Below are 17,741 nucleotides of genomic sequence, written 5' to 3' on the forward strand. Positions count from 1 at the left end.
TTTCAAATTATTTTTAATTAAACAGTAGATAAAGACTAAAATCAAAACAGATTGGTATGACAACCTTATGACAGCACAGGCAACCATCAGCTTTAATACAGACCATGTCAGATGTGACCAGATGTATTAGATCTGTGCATGTCATATTTAAAATTGTATGAAGTTTGTAAAACATTTTACAATTAGGAAAAAACACACATTATTGCAAATTAAATATGCAAAATATGTTGAAAGGGAATATGCTACTTACCAGTATGCATCTGTTCTTGGCATGTAGAGCTGCAGATCCACACACTAGCATAGTAGATCGCCATCTGGTGTTGGGCTCGGATGCTTGCACATTGTTGTTGTTGTCTTGGAAGAAGTCTTTGTAGTCACGATATAGGCGACTCCTCCCTTGGACGATAGTGCGCATGGGCATCAACTCAATCGTTACATTGTTTTTCACCTTGATGGGAAAAGATTAGGCCTGGGCTAAAATTTCGTTCCGTTCGCGGAAATTGCGATAATTTGTCATTTTCGCGTAGCGCGAAAAGCGCAAAAATGTCAAAATTTCCGCATTCCGCAGCTTGGCGATAATTTGTTTCTTGCTCGCGCTGTAAAATAATACATTCTCGCGCGCGATCGCCTTACCTGAATCCCTGCGTTCGCCGACAAGTTTTCTTGATCCGGTCGCGTTCTCCATGAGATGTTGTATTGTTTTTAGCCATTTGCGCTGTCTCGCGACAGTTCGCGCCCGCAGTGACTTCATGCGTCGCGCGATCACGTCTTTCTTCTCGCGATCATGCACCGCGAGACAACTGAAAACAAGATGGCCACGCCCGCGAGCAACCACATGGGTAAGTTGGCGAGCCACAACCATGCAGAAAATCTTGCGAACATGCGGGAAAAAAACTTCCGCATGTTTGCGATAATTTTTAACATTTTCGCGATAATTTGCGAAAGTGGATTTCGCAAATTCCGCCCACCCATAGAAATGATGGAGTTAGTAGAAGAGAAAGAGATGTCCATGTGTGATATCCAAGTAAGATAAAGCTGGAACAGATACAGGTCCCGGGGAGGTGGGTGGGCGTGTGTGGATCTGCAGCTCTACATGCCAAGAACAGATGCATACTGGTAAGTAGCATATTCCGTTCGAGGCATATGAGCTGCAGTTCACACACTAGCATAGACTATATAGCAGTATCTTCCCTAGCGGTGGTCACCTGTATCGGTTGCAGCAGTTTGAAATACAGTTTTAAGGACAGCTTGGCCCACAGAAGCTTGTTGCTTTGCTTGTACGTCAACACAATAGTGTTTAGTGAAGGTGTGTTATAGACCATGTGGCTGCCTTACAAATGTCTTCTAAGGGAATGTTCCCCAAGAATGCCATGGAAGCCCCTAGTTTGCGTGTGGAATGCGCTCTAGGGGGAACTGTTAGTGTGCATTTAGCTTTCTGGTAGCATATTTGGATACATTTAACTATCCACCTAGCAATCCCAGATTTGGAGATGGGGTTGCCCTTATGCGGTGGAGAGAAAGCTACAAACAATTGTTTTGCGGAAAGATTTGGTTCTGTCAATGTAGTAAAGAAGGGCTCTTTTAACATCTAAGATGTGAAGAGCTCTTTCCGCTACAGAGTCTGGGTTTGGAAAAAACACTGGTAACTCAACTGATTGGTTAAGATGAAAAGGAGATATGACTTTTGGAAGGAATTTTGGATTTATCCTAAGAACCACTTTGTTACGATGTAATTGTAAGAATGGTTCTTGTATGGTTAAAGCCTGGATTTCGCTTACCCTTCTGAGGGATGTGATTGCGATAAGGAAAGCGACTTTCCATGTGAGGAACTGTAGTTCGCATTTATGTAGAGATTCAAATGGGGGTCCCATGAGCCTAGTAAAAACAATGAATATGCTACTTACCAGTATGCATCTGTTTTTGGCATGTAGGGCGGCTGACATTCATATCTGTGCATAGATCGCCGCCTAGTGTTGGGTCCGGATGTTTGCACGTTGTTGTCCTGGAAGAGTCTTCGAAGTATCCTGAGATAGGTGACTCCTCCCCTGGACCACAGTGCGCATGGGCATCCTCTCCATCCTCAGATAGTTTTTCGCCATTGTGGCAGTGATGGAGTAGATACAGAAAGTGATGACCATGCTATACAGGAATTCTGAGAGCTGCAGCTGCTACAGGCGCCGGGGAGGAGGGTGGGCGATATGAATGTCAGCAGCCCTACATGCCAAGAACAGATGCATACTGGTAAGTAGCATATTCAGTTCGAGGCATGTGGGCTGCTGAATTCATATCTGTGCATAGAATATATAGCAGTACCTCCCATTAGCGGCGGCTACCAGTGCCAGCTGCAGCGGTCTGAAAAAGAGTTTTGAGAACAGCCTGTCCTACAGCTGCCTGCTGTTTTGATTGTACATCTACACAATAGTGTTTTGTAAATGTATGTGTAGTGGACCAGGTGGCTGCTCTACATATATCATGCAAAGGAATGTTTCCCAGGAAAGCCATGGAGGCCCCTAACTTACGTGTTGAGTGGGCTCGTGGGGGAATCGTTAATGTGCGTTTAGCTTTTTGATAGCAAATTTGAATACACTTAACGATCCATCTGGCTATACCTGCTTTGGAGGTGGCGTTACCTTTGTGGTGTGGGGCAAAGGCAACGAAAAGTTGTTGTTTTCCTAAAGACTTTAGTCCTGTCTATATAGTACATGAGGGCTCTCTTTACATCCAGTGTATGGAGTGCTCTTTCTGCGACAGTTTGTGGGTTTTGAAAGAAAACAGGCAGTTCAATGGTTTGATTCATGTGGAACTGCGATATCACCTTGGGCATGAATTTGGGGTTGGTACGTAGTACGACCCTGTTGGCGTGAACCTGTATGAATGGCTCTTGAATGGTTAGTGCCTGGAGTTCACTAACTCCCCTCAAAGAAGTGATTGCTACTAGGAAAGCTACTTTCCAGGTGAGGAATTGAATCTCGCATGAGTGTAGAGGTTCAAAGGGTGGACCCATCAGGCGTGTAAGGACCAAGTTGAGGTTCCACATTGGAGCTGGTGGGTGGCTTGGAGGAATTACTCGTTTGAGTCCTTCCAAGAATGCTTTGATGGCAGGCACTCTGAATAAAGAGAGGTGCTGCCTGTTCTGGAGATAGGCTGATATTGCGGTCAAATGGACACGTATTGATGTGTACGCCAGATTGCATCGGTATAGGTGTAAGAGGTAACAAATTATGTTTTGGATGGATGCGTCTAGCGGGTTAATGTCATTATTATTGCAATAAATGACGAACCTTTTCCATTTGGCTGCATAGCAAGCTCTGGTAGTGGGCCTTCTAGCTTCCTTAATGATGTCCATACAGTCAGGTGGCAGGTTTAAGTAGCCAAACTCTAGCACTTCAGGAGCCAGATTGCCAGGTTCAGCTGTTGCGGATCTGGGTGCTGAATCTCTCCATGGTTCTGCGTCAAATGCGCGGATTTGATTCGCAGTCTTTGATGGGGCACCACGGAAAGTTCGAGAAAGGTGGTGTACCATGGCTGGCGTGCCCACGTTGGAGCAACCAGGACGAGTGTGAGTGAGTGTTGTCTGAGTTTTCGAGCCACCAGCGGTATCAATGGTGCTGGGGGAAAAGCGTACGCAAATCTGCCGGACCAGTTCATCCATATCGCATTGCCCTGCGACTGCGGATGCGTGAACCTGGCGGCAAAGCTTTGGCATTTTGCGTTTTCGCTTGTGGCGAATAGGTCTATCTCTGGGTGACCCCACTGCTGGAAGTACGGTTGGAGTACTGATGGGTGTAACTCCCACTCGTGCATCTGGTGACTGTGTCTGCTGAGCAGATCCGCCATCTGGTTGTCTTTGCCGGGGAGATGTTCCGCCATGAGGAACATGTTCCTCTGAATGGCCCACTTCCACATGCTCTGAGCCAGATGAGACAACTGTGGAGAGTGTGTTCCTCCCTGCTTCTGTATGTAGTACATGGCAGTCATGTTGTCCGTCCGGATCAACACGACTTTGTTGCAGAAGTGTACTTTGAATGCCTTAATGGCTAGGAAGATTGCCATTAGTTCTAGAAGGTTGATGTGCATCTTCTTTTGTTGTGTTGTCCATAGTCCCTGCACTGCGTAATTGAGTACATGAGCTCCCCATCCCTGGAGAAACGCGTCCGCTGTCAGTATTATTTGGGGAACAGGCTCTTGGAACGGTCGGCCATTGCAAAGGTTTTGTGGATTCCACCAATGCAGAGAGTTGTATGCCCGACCGCTCACCAACACTAGGTCTTTTAGTTGCCCGTGAGCCTGAGTCCATTGACGTGCTAAGCACTCCTGAAGCGGGCGCATATGTAGTCTCGCGTGTGGGACTATGAAAATGCAGGAGGCCATCATGCCTATCAACTGCATGAACACTCGCGCGGGAAGGGAGTGTTGGGGTTTGAACTTGGAAATCAGCATTTGCATGCTGTTGATCCTCACTAAATTTGGCTGAGCTGTGGCTGCCAGAGTGTCTATGGTCGCACCCAGGTACTGTTGTACGTGTGCGGGTTGGAGATGTGATTTTGGGTAATTTAGTGAGAACCCCAGGCTGTGAAGGAGGTGAATGGTGCGGGACATGTGGCTGGCGCATTGCTGGGCTGACTTTGCCTGAACAAGCCAGTCGTCCAGGTAAGGGTAGACATGAATGTGTTGCCTTCGTAAATGTGCAGCCACTGTAGCTAGGCACTTTGTGAAGACCCTGGGCGCTGTTGTCACGCCAAAGGGAAGAACCTTGAATTGGTAGTGCTGCCCCTGAATAGTGAACCAGAGATATTTTCTGTGTGATGGGTGAATGGGTATGTGGAAATACGCATCTTTGAGGTCTAGTGTGGCTAGGAAGTCTCCCTGTTTGAGCAGTGGGAGGACTTGTTGGAGGGTGAGCATGTGGAAATGCTCTGAGAGAATGTAGCGGTTGAGGGGTCTCAGGTCTAGTATGGGTCTGAGTGACCCGTCCTTCTTTGGTATTAAAAAGTACAGGGAGTACACCCCTGTACCGCGCTCGTGGACGGGTACGGCCTCTATTGCGCCTTTTTGCAGCATACTTAGCACTTCCTGCTGTAATAGCGCTAAGTGCTCTGAGGACATAGGACGGTGTCTTGGCGGTATTGTGGGTGGAGTTGAGGTTAATTCTAGGCAGTAACCGTGTTTGATAATATCTTTGACCCACCTGTCCGTGGTGATGGAGTTCCACGTGGACAGGAACCTTTGTAGCCTTCCCCCGACAGGTGTTATGTGGTCGGGAGGAAGGGAGAGGGCGTCACTGTTTGTTCTTGGGAGAGGATCTGGTATTGCCGTATCCGCGTCCTCTGCCCTTTGTGCTTGAACCACGATATCCACCCCGGGTGTTTTTATCGTAGGTACTTTGGGTGTTGCCCTTGTTGTAGGTTTGCTGTGACCCCTGTCCTCTACCTGCTCCTCTATTTCCAGGGCGACGAAAGGAGCCACTCCGAAAGGTCTGCGTTTGGAGAGCCCCCATGGACTTTGCAGTGTCTGTGTCCTTTTTTATTTTTTCTAGGGTGGTGTCAACCTCTGGTCCGAATAAGTAGTCGGGGTTGACCGGCTGATTGAGGATGTTATTTTGAACCTCCGGTTTGAATCCGGAGATTCGTAACCAGGCGTGTCGTCGTAACATGACGCTAGTGTTTATTGCTCTGGCAGCTGTGTCTGCGGCATCCAGTGCACACTTAATGGATGTGTTAGTGAGGAGTTGTCCCTCCCTGATGAGGATCTCTGCTCCCTCTTTGTATTGGTCAGGGAGATGTTGGAGTAATGTTTCTAATGTGTCATAGTGTGCGCGATCGTAGCGAGCTAGGAGCGCCTGAGTATTGGCAATACGCCATATGTTAGCTGCCTGGGCTGCAACCCGCTTGCCGGAGGTCTCTAGCACCTTAGACTCTTTGTCCGGGGGAGGAGCATCCCCAGTTGTCTGTGAGTGCGCCTGTTTGCGAGCATTGGCGACTACGATGGAATCCAGAGGCAACTGGCCTCTAATGTAGGTAGGGTCCCCCGGCGCCGACCTATATTTCTTGTCGATCCTGGGGTTTATTACTCGTGCCCTGGTGGGTTCTTTGAAGATGTCCTTTGCTGGTTTGAGGACACCTTTCAACATGGGTAGAGTTTTGATATTCCGTTCTGAGGATGCGAAAGTATCCATTAGAAAATCGTCCTCGATTGTGTCGGAGTGGAGTTGCACACCATGATTGGCCGCAGCACGTTCAATAAGGGCGTTGAATGCGGCAGTGTCCTCTGTGGGAGACGTTTTCGCACCATATAGCTGCGTGTCCTGTGTATCCATATGTGCACCCGGGTCTGCAGGGTCATCCCAAGTCTGATCAGGGTCCTGTTGGCTGTCAGGGTCCATCTCTCCGAGGTAGGGGACGTGGTCACCCATATAGTCCTTCAAAACGTCGGTTTCGGAGTGTGTCGGAGAGAAGGACTGTGGATCTTGGTAAGAGGTATGGAGCGGTTCGTAAAGAACTGGTTCCGAATCCACTGGCAGCTTTTTCTTTAGAGGGATCCGGTAGGAGTCCAGAGCTGGCTCGGAAGTTCTCCTCCGCTTGTGGAGCATCATTCTGCCGGTGTCGGCATCGATGATGTGGGATGGTGACGTCTCCGTAGGAGAGCGTTCGGCAGGCGTGATCCTAGTGTGGGTGACACGTGTCCTGATTTCGAACAGTTTGGGTGCCGTGGACGGCGGCAGGCCAAAAGTGATGTGGGCCGGTGCCGGAGAAGCCTTTTGAGCTTTTTTCGGCTCGGAGCCTGAAGGGTCCTGTAGGGCTGCCTTTTCTTTGATGCGTTGCAAGGACGCTGCAACTTGCCGCACCTGTAACGCCGACGGGTCTTTGGCGCCGACCGGTGCTGTAGAGGCAGGCGTGGACTTTTTCGGCGCCACGGGGTCATCGAGTCGAGGAGAGGTAATAGCTGTCGACGGCGTCGATGATTGTGCCTTTGGTGCTGCTTTCGAAGTAGTGTGAGACGCAGCAGCTATTTTGACCTTTGTGGCTGGAGCCGATTGTTTCGGTGCCGGGAGCCGAGGCGGTTTGGCGGCACCGATGGCCTTTTTCCGTGTGTCGGCACCGACGTCGGCTGCTGCGAGCTCGGCACCGAAGTCCCGTTTGGTGCGGTCGGTGCCGACGGGTTTGCCTGGCGTCGAAGGTGTGGTGGGCCTCGATCCGACCAGTGTTACTTTCAGTTTCGGTTTCTGTGGAACCGATACGGCTTTCGGTTTCGGTTTTGATGAAGGGAAACCAGTCGATTTGGGTAGTAATGGCTGCCGCTGAATGTCCGAGGCCGGGCCAGAGGGCGGGGCCGAAGAACTGCGGGATAGGTCTTGGGTAAGGCCCGAAGGCGATGCCTCGACCGGAGCCATAGACTGACGCACTGGGATATCCTCCGTCTGTACGGGTAGGCCTTGCTCGTCACCGGAGCTACTCTCTTCGGCCCCTAAGGCCTCATTGTAGTCTCCTACCTCGGTGTCGGCTTCGTCCCTGTGAAAGAGTCGTTCTTCGATGTCTTCCGACCCGGAGTCGTGTTCGGAAGCGGGACTGGAGGGTAGGTTCTCCACGTCTTCCACATCTTCGTCCTCGGCGCTGAAGATGTTGGTCGGGGCCGGTGCCGCTTGCTGCGCTTCAAGTCTCGCTGCTCGTCAATTCCGGAGAGTCTTTTTGGATCGGAATCGGGCACAGGCCATACATGTGGACTCGTCGTGATCCGGTGAAAGGCATTTGTTGCACACCGGGTGGACGTCGACATGGGGATATTTCGCATTGCATACAGGACACCGCTTGAATGGTGTCCTCGATTCCATCGTCGAAGTCGGGTCGATGGTCGGATATGATGCGAAAAGAGTTGGTCTTGAAGTTAGTAAGCTAACAAATAACTATCGATACCGATCGGGAACAGTACCGACGCGAACTAAAGGCCTTTTGGCCTGAAAAAAGTTTTTCCTAACTTGAGTCAAGATAAGCACATCCGAACCCAATGGCGGATAAAAACAATCTGAGGATGGAGAGGATGCCCATGCGCACTGTGGTCCAGGGGAGGAGTCACCTATCTCAGGATACTTCGAAGACTCTTCCAGGACAACAACGTGCAAACATCCGGACCCAACACTAGGCGGCGATCTATGCACAGATATGAATTCAGCAGCCCACATGCCTCGAACTATTTAGGTTCCACACTGGACAAGGTGGTAATCTGGGAGGAATAATTCTTTTAAGTCCTTCCATGAAGGCTTTGATCGCAGGGACTCTAAAGAGTGACAATTGCTGTCGATTTTGTAAGTGCGCTGCTAATGCTGCTAGGTGGAGACGTATGGAGGAGTATGCTAAATTCCATCTTTGCAAGTGTAGTAAGTAGCAAATGATGTTTTGGATGGATGCATCCAGTGGGTGTATATTATTGTTAGTGCAGTAAATGGCAAATCTTTTCCATTTTGCAGCATAGCAAGCTCTAGTAGTAGGTCTTCTGGCTTCTTTAATAATGTTCATGCCGTCTGGTGGCAGGTTAAGGTAACCGAACTCTAGGACTTCAGGAGCCAGATCGCCAGATTCAGTTGACCTGGATCTGGATGTCTGATCTCTCCATGGTTCTGGGTTAAGGACGGGGAGAGATGCAGTTTTTGGTGTGGAACTAGAGAGAGTTCCAGTAGTGTTGTGAACCACGGCTGGCGTGCCCATGTGGGAGCTACTAGGGTCAGTTTGAGAGACTGCTGCCTGAGCTTGCGTACTACTAGTGGAATGAGTGGGAGAGGCGGAAAAGCGTACGCAAATCTGCCTGAGTAGTTCATCCAAATCGCATTGCCCTTTGACTCCGGGTGGGGAAACCTGGCGGCGAAGGTTGGGCATTTTGCGTTTGTGTGTGGCGAACAGATCTATGTCTGGTTGGCTCCATTTTTGGAAAAAGGGCAGTAGAACTTGGGGATGTAGTTCCCCATTCGTGGACCTGTTGTGTCTGTCGACTTAACAGATCGGCAATCTGATTGTGAACCCCTGGAAGGTGTTCTGCAAGTAGGTACATGTTCTGAGAAATGGCCCATCTCCAAATGTTCTGTGCGAGCTGGGACAGCTGCAGAGAATGTGTGCCTCCTTGTTTTTGTATGTAATACATGGCTGTCATGTTGTCCGTCCGGATGGGGACAGCCTTGTTCTGTACATGTAGTTGGAAGGATTTTAGTGCTAGGAATACTGCTAGCAGTTCTAGGCTAATGATATGGAGCACTTTATGTTGAGTGGTCCATTTGCCCTGAGTGGTGTGTCTGAGGAGATGGGCTCCCCATCCTGTGAGTGATGCGTCCGTTGTCAGCACTATCTGTGGAAGAGGCTCTAGGAACGGCCGCCCTTTGGACAAGTTTGTTATGTTCCACCACTCTAGAGAGCGATGTGTGCGGCTGTCCACCAACACCAGATCTGTGAGTTGTCCGTGAGCCTGGTTCCACTGACGTGCTAGACATTCCTGTAAGGGACGCATTTGAAGTCTTGCATAAGGCACAATGAAGATGCAAGATGCCATCATGCCTATGAGCTGCATGTACACTCTGGCTGGAAGAGAGTGTTGGTTTTGAAATTTTGTGATAAGAGCTTGTATACTGGCTATCCTGGCTGGACTGGTATATGCTAGAGCTGAGGAGGTGTTTATGGTAGCTCCTAGATATTAGTGTATATGAGAGGGTTGGAGATGAGACTTAGGATAGTTGATACTGAACCCCAAGTTGTGTAATAGTTGGATGGTTTGGTGAGTGTGTAGAACACATTGGTGTAATGACTTGGCTGTTATTAGCCGGTCATCTAGATACGGGAAGACGGGAATTTGTTGTCTTCTGAGATGTGCTGCTGCTACTACTGCAAGACATTTTGTGAATACTCTGGGCGCGGTTGTTACCCCGAATGGAAGGACTGAACTGGCAGTGTTGTCCGTCCACCACAAACCTTAGGTACTTCCGGTGAGCAGGATGTATACGAATGTGGAAGTAGGCGTCCTTGCGATCTAGTGTGGCAAGGAAATCGCCTTGTTGCAGCAGTGGGATCATATGGAAATGATCTGAGTGTATATACAGATTTAGGGGTCTGAGGTAGAGTATTGGTCTCAGAGTCCCGTCCTTTTTGGGGATTAGGAAGTACAGTGAGTATACCCCTGTTCCTTGATGCCCTAAGGGAACTGGCTCTATTGCGTGCTTTTGAAGCAGTGAGAGAACCTCTTGTTTGGGTGGTATGTGTGGGGGGGGGGGGGGGGGTAGCTGCAAGTTCCAGGAAGTAACCATACTGGATAATTTGTCTTACCCACTTGTCTGTTGTGATGGAGTTCCAGACAGGTAGGAACTGTGTTAGTCTGCCCCCGACTGGAGTGGAATGGTCTGGGGGGAGCGGAGGAAAGTCACTGTTTTGTGGCAGGTGAGGTGCAAGTGTTATTACCTCGACCTCGTCCCTTGTTGTTGTTCCCTCTGTATCCGCCTCTAGAATATCCTCTACTGGGGGATGTTTGTGTAGTGGCTTTGAATGTAGATGAGGTGTCTGCGCCCATATTTTTGGAGGCTCCTCTGTAGAAGGAGCGCCGAAAGGAGCCACGCGTTTGTAAGAGGTACAAACTACTATACTCAGTCAGCCATTTAACCAAGAACAGCTATTCGGGCCGGCTGTAGACACTGCCCTTGAAAAAATGAAAAAGGACACTGAGACTGCTAAGTCCATGGGAGCATTACAGTCATAAAGCTCCCATGGACTTAGCAGTCTTGGTGTCCTTTTTCATTTTTTCAAGGGCAGTGTCTACAGCCGGCCCAAATAGCTGTTCTTGGTTGAATGGCTGACTGAGTATGGTAGTTTGTACCTATGGCTTAAAGCCTGAAATGCATAGCCAGGCATGTCGTCTAAGGAGCACACTCGTGTTAATTGATCTAGAGGCAGTGTCTGCTGCGTCAAGTGCACATTTAATTGACGCATTTGAAATTAGCTTGCCCTCTTGGATAAGGTCATTTGCCTGGGTTTTATACTGGTCAGGCAGATGTTGTAAGAGATTTTTTAACTGGTCGTAGTGTGCCCTGTCATATCGTGTCAGTAGTGCTTGGGTGTTGGCAATACGCCAGTGATTAGCTGCTTGTGCTGCTACTCTTTTGCCAGAAGCTTCTAGCAGTTTGGATTCTTTATCCGGGGGTGGTCCATCTCCGAAGGTCTGGGAGTTCCTAGCATTGGAAACGACCAGAGAATCCAAAGGCAACTGTCCTTTGATGTGAGTAGGATCTTCAGGGGCAGACCTAAATTTCTTTTCTATTCAAAGGTTAAGAACCCTGGCACGGACGGGGTCTTTAAATACTTCGGGGGCATGCTTAATGACTCCTTTGATCATAGGTAATATTTGCACTGACTTTTGAGATTGTTCAAAAGTATCTAAGAGGAAATCTTCCTCTGGTGCATCGGAGTGCATTGTAACACCATGATAAAGCGTAGCTCTATTTAATAATTGGCCAAACCCCAAGTGATCATCTGGGGGAGATGGATTTGAGGGATATGGCTGTGGGTCTGGTAGGTCTGTTGGGATAGGGAATGCCCAATCATCAAGTGGTGAGTTATCTGGATCCGTGAACGGGTCATTAGGATCACACCCACCCCCTAGGCCGTCATCATCATCATCCGGAGGTGGTGTATGTGGTGGAGAAGTTACAGGTAAGGGTGGTGTAGGCAGAGGAGGTGGGTTGGAAGGCAGTGTAGGAGAAGGGGGCATAAGCGATGTTCCAGAGTCCTTCTTGTGTAGAGGAACTGGAGCAGATGGTGTGTCCAATTTTCGTTTTTTTACATGGCACAGCCGTGACATGTCCAGTTTTTGGGTTGATATAAATCTTTTTCTGCCTTGGATCGATGGGATCTGGGTGAAAAAGTTCTTGTTCCTCGGTAACAGTTTTCGGTGCCGATTGTTTCGGTTCCGAGCGAGGTTGTGGTTGATCCTTATAGGTTTTGGCTTTAGGAGGTGTATCAGAGTCCTTAGCCGTTTGTTTCAGTGTCGAGGATGTTAGTTTCGGAGTCGAAGCTGGATCTTTGGGCTTGGGAACCTTCGAAGCCGCCTTATCTATGGGCCTTGGCGTTTTCGGGGCCGATTTGGAGGTAGAAGGCGTCGGAGCAGATTTCAGCGCCGAGTGTTCTTTTGGCTTCGGTGCAGAAGGTGCCGGCGGGACAATGACATGCGGTTTGCTCGGTCCCGAGCTACCAGAAGGCTTGTCTTTTTTCTTCGGAGCGGAGCCCGGGCTTCTGAAGGATGTTCTCGGTTTCGACTGGGGCCAACAGGCGAAGTCTTGACCACTGCCTTTGGTTTTGCAGGGGTTGGGGCAGGAGCAGTAGTACTCACATGTTGCCCACGAGTGATGAGGTCGTCTGAGTCTTCTGCCTCGGAGATGATTTCGAGATCCTCGGAATCTTCTTCTGGGACATCGGGGCCTTCATCAAAGATGTCCTCTGGTTCCGGAGCTGGTCTCTGTGCCATGATGTGTCTTCTAGCCCTTCGATCTCGGATGGTGTTTTTGGATCGAAAGGATGCACAGGCTGGACTGCTGGACTCGTCGTGTTCAGGTGATAGGCACAGGTTGGAGAACTTGTGATGGTCACTGTGCAGAAATTTCGCTCCACACTGGGGGCATTTTTTGAAAGGCGTCCTTTCTATGAGCAGTAGGCCTTACGGCGTGGATAGGCCCAGCGGCCCGCGTCGACGTACAGAATCGAGCCGATTAAATCGATGTAGAAGATGAAGCCGATTCGATGGTTTTTCTGTAAATTTTGCGCTTCGAGAAGCTTGGAATTGAGATTTCCAACAAGAGCGGAAAAGTTGCATCCAAACCCAATGGTGAAAAAAAACAATAACGATGGAGTTGATGCCTGTGAGAAAGTGCCATCTTTCTTGCATGGTATGCCCCCACTTTTTGCTGAATTGCTGAATGTACTTTGACTGAGTGTGCCCTGGACTCCTGCCAATCAGGTGCCCAGGGCCTATGTTCCTTCCCTAAAACAAACCAAACCCAAATTGGCAAACCCTGGCCACATGTCAGCCCCTAGTAAATGGTACCCTAAGTACCCAGGGCTTTGTGACCAAGGAAGGCCTCTAAGAGCTGCAGCACACCTTGTGCCACCCTTAGAGGCCCTGTACCCTTACACACACACACACTGCCTTTGCAGGCTGAGTGTTTGGGTGCAAGACAAAAACAAAGTCGACATGGCACACATCCCAGTGTGCCATACCCATCACCTACACTGCCATGGCATACATCAGTCACCCCTCTAGCTGGGTGCCTTATTCCCATGGTGTGGGCACAGGAGCAGGAGCCCTGTGCCCCTACAGTGCCCCGGTCCATTCCTGAGCCCTGTAAGTGCAGTGCTGCCATTTAAGAGTACATGGTGCTGAGAGCTCGTCAAACACGAGCTCCACAGCACCATAATGGCAACACTAAAGACTGAGAAGTTTGGTATCAAACTTCTCAGCACATTAAACCCACACTGATGCCACTGTGGGATTTAATGTAGCCAGCACCCCAGAGGGCATCTTAGAGGTGCCCCCTTAAACCTAACCTACAAATCCACGTCTGCTCTGAGGCTGCCTAGGCTGCCACCCAGCAGACATGTTGCGGGACCCCTGGGTAGGAGAGCCCCTGCTCTCCTGGTCCTGCAACAATGCACATCCTGGGCGAGGTGCTAAATCTCCTCCCCCAGGATGGGCAGGGGGAAGCTTCAAAGGCATGCCGCCTCTGTGAGCTTCCCCAGGCCCCTGCAACCCCCCACTCTGGCGGGAAGCTTTGGCCAGAAACCCCAAATAAGGACAGGGGATGTGCCAGCCTGCCAACCCCACCCCTCAGGTGGGGGAGGCGAGGTGAAGCACATCTCCGGGCTCTCGCCATCTTGAAGATGGGGAGCCCTACCCTATCAGGACTAGGCTACTGCCCCCCTCCCACAGGAGAGAGGCAGGATAGGGGGTGTACCCACCCCAGGACGGGGACCCATTGGTCCCCGCCCTTCACCTACCTGTAACACCCCTACATCTAGTATTTAGGGGCACCCTGAACCTTCCTTCCCCAGATTCCAGATTCGAAACTACAAAGAGCGAGAAGAAAGAAGATCTGCCCTGCAGCTGCTGAAAAGAGGAAGACACCAACTGCTTTGGCCCCAGCCCTACCGACCCTCGAACCTGCTCCAACCCGGCACCTCTTGTGACCAGCAACCTCACCAACCCCGGAGGACCTGGCTACCTTGTGGCTCTAAGCCCCTGGGACTCCCATGAGTAGAGGCTCTACTCGAAAACCTATCTCTAATCCCTGGCAGCAGCCCGGAACCGCGAACCCTGCGCACACTGCACCAGCCAAGCCTGGCCAGTGCCGGAGTGAACAAAGACCCTGAGGACGACCCCCACGGCTACTGTGACCCTGAGTCCGGCACCCAAGGACCTCCCTCGACACTCCTGAAGAAGCCTGCAGCCTCAGAACAAGGTGCTCCCCCAACCGCGATCAACAGAGGGTAAGATTTCCCGACACCTAAAGGCACCCCTGCACGCGGCACCCCACGGCCCCTTGTGCCCAATCCCGGGGAACCTACCTTTCCTCCAACTACCCAACTTACCTCTCGAAGTGGTGGCGGCACCTGAAGAGTCCTCGTCCCCGAGCTTGCAGACTTTTTCCAAACTGGAGATTACCCATTGAAATCCATTGAGCGCCCGAAGGCTCAAAAGCCCTCTGCACCCAGCCGCCCGAGTGGCCCTGGCAGTGAAAACTCTACACCTACCTACTTCCCCACTTGCCCTGAGTAAGTGACCAGGAGCCCAGCTCACAGAGCCGCGTGGCTTGCCAGACAGCAGCCACCAAACAAGGCCCCCCTATCCCTCATAGGATTACATTGGGCCTAACTCTCTGCACCCGGCCGCCCTAGAGCCGCTGAAGGTGAACCAACTGTACCTACCTGACCCTGGGAGACCCCCCCCCCCCCCCCCCCCCGAGTCTGTGCCCAGAACCTCAACTCTGACAGTCGAGTACTTACCCTTAAGCCGCAAACTCTATTTTCCTCATAGGGTAACATTGACTGGCTTTTTCCTGAAATTTCTTCTAAGTGTGGACTTTTCAAATATTCACCAAAAATCAGCCGAGTGACAAAAACGAATTTACTCACCTGCTCTTAGGTGAGCTCCCAGTGCTGGATCTTGGTGCCCAGCACTGACTCTGAAAATACCCACAACTGTACTTACCCTTAACTCAATTTCCTTCCATAGGAAACCATTGACTGTTTTTCTGTGAAATTTCTTCCAAGTGTCGATTTCTGCAATCTTTAAATATTCTTCAAAAATCGATAAAATATCTGAAAACGTAATTACTTACCTGTTTTGGATAAAGGTCCCAGTACTGAGTCTAGGCTCCCAGTACTGGATTACAAAAGTAACGAAAACATACTGTACCTATAACCTGAATTTTCTTCCATAGGGAATCATTGACTGTTTTCTCTGAAAAATGTTCTAAGTGTCAACTTTTAAAATAGCTAAATATTAGTTAAAAATCATTACAGTACTTAAGTCGACTTTCATCACTTGATTCTGAGAACTGACCCAGGACTGTTGCAAATAACTTGAATTTACCGTTGAGCTCAATGTATTGTTGTGTTTAGAAATAGAGTTGCCTACTGCAACCACTTGTAACTGTTTGCTTAAATCTATCGCATATACCAACAATTGTTACTTACCTGTAAAAAGGTGGTTCTCCAGTATTGGTGTCTTTCATAGATTCACATGCTTGAATATTCCCCGTCGTCGGAGTGGGAGTCCCACGGTAAATAATATAGCAATATAATATATAAGTAATCATATAAAATAGAGATATAAATAGGTGATAAGCATCAAGAATGTCCCTATATGAAATCTCTATAGAGATACATGGAGAGAGAAAAATGACATTCGCAGTCTATCTCTGTCATTATGTTGGTCCAAACTACGGCCAATCAGGCGCCAGCTCCTCTCTAGAAACCTTCTCCTCAGAGCTCCTCACCTCAGATTTTCCTAGCACCAGAGTGACTTTAGAGTTTATGAGAAGAGAGCCTCTGAAGGGAGGAGGGAGGGTCGCATGTGAATCTATGAAAGACACCAATACTGGAGAACCACCTGTTTACAGGTAAGTAACAATTGTTCTTCTCCAGTATTCGGGTGTCTTTCATAGATTCACATGCTTGAATATAGAATAGATAGCAGTAACAATTAGCATTGTTTCCATAATCTTATTAAACTGAAATCGTAATGACAATCAACATCCTTATATATATATATGATATCATTCAATATCTATACAAGTGCAAATGAGCCACTATTAAACGGTAAATGGAAACAATATGGAGGAGGGAAAGAAGAGGCTCACCTTATTTAAAAAGATTGCGAAGCACTGCCTGCCCAACTGCAGCATCCTCTTCGTTTAAAGCCGCCAAACAGTAGTGTCTTGTAAAAGTATGTCTGCTCGACCATGTAGCTGCTCTGCAGATTTGATTTAAAGGCACTCCAGCAAATAAGGCGGTTGAGGATGACATTGCTCTAGTGGAGTGAGCCCTCACTGGTGACTGCAAAGGCTTGTTCGCCTTTTGATGGCAGAAGACGATGGCTGCTGACACCCAACGTGCAATTGTTGGTTTTTTAACTGGACGTCCCTTGTGAAAACGCCCATAAGCTATGAAGAGCTGATCCGATCTTCGAAAAGAAGCTGTTCTGCGGATGTAGAACTTTAAACATCGTTTCACATCCAGGGAATGTAATTGTTGCTCCGCAGGAGTTTGAGGTTTAGCAAAGAAAGTCTTTAAGATCACTGGTTCGTTAATACGGAAGTCTGAAGGCACTTTAGGCAAGAATGTTGGATTAGTGCGCAGTACTACAGAATCTGGTTTGAACTGTAGGAAAGGAGGATTTATTGTAAAAGCGTGAATGTCACTAATGCGACGTGAAGACGTTAGTGCTAGAAGAAGAGCCACTTTCCATGTCAGATACTTCAAATCGACCTTTTGTATTGGTTCGAACGGTGGTCTCATTAATTGTGCCAACACGATGTTAAGGTGCCACAATGGAGGAGGGCGTCTAACAGGTGGGAATTTACGAAACAACCCTTTGAAGAATTGATGCATTATCCTCGAAGAGCAAAGGGAAGTTGAACCATCCTGACGGAAATGAGAAATTGCCGCCAGAAAAACTCTCAAGGTTGCAAGAGAAAGTCCGGATTTAGCCAATTGTAAGAAGAACGGTAGCAGTTGTTCTGGTGTAGAGTGAATTGGATGAACCCCAGTAGATGCACACCAATGGCAGAATCTCCTCCACTTTAATTTGTACGTTTTCACCGTAGAAGGAGCCCTCGCCTGAGCCAAGATGTCTCTACAGTCCTGTGGAATATCTAGATGGGCAAATTCACAGTGCTCAGGTTCCAAGCTGATAAGCTCAGTGATGAGGGATTCGGATGACAAACTTGCCCCTTGCTCATTGTAAGTAGATCTGCATGAAGATGTAGAAGGATGGGTTCGCATTGGGAAAGTAGGAGTAATTCCGAGAACCATGCCTGTCAAGGCCATCGTGGGGCTATGAGAAGTAGATGGCAGGGCTGCCTCCACATCTTCCACAGGACACGAGGTACGAGAGGGATTGGGGGAAAAGCGTAGGCAAACAGATTGTACCAGTTCATCAAAAGGGCATTGCCCCGTGACCCTTGATGGGGATGCCAGCTTGCATAATCTTGGCATTTCCGGTTC

At 49.1% G+C, this 17,741-nt stretch overlaps 1 protein-coding gene across 3 annotated transcripts in view; it reads right to left on the minus strand.

Annotated features, from left to right (window-relative positions):
- CHD1 (chromodomain helicase DNA binding protein 1) overlaps positions 1 to 17,741 on the minus strand; it is a 1,484,343-nt gene that overhangs the window by 1,139,990 nt on the left and 326,612 nt on the right. The window lies entirely within an intron of this gene.

Source organism: Triturus cristatus, chromosome 2_1, assembly GCF_964204655.1.
Source record: "Triturus cristatus chromosome 2_1, aTriCri1.1, whole genome shotgun sequence".
NCBI lineage: Eukaryota > Metazoa > Chordata > Amphibia > Caudata > Salamandridae > Triturus > Triturus cristatus.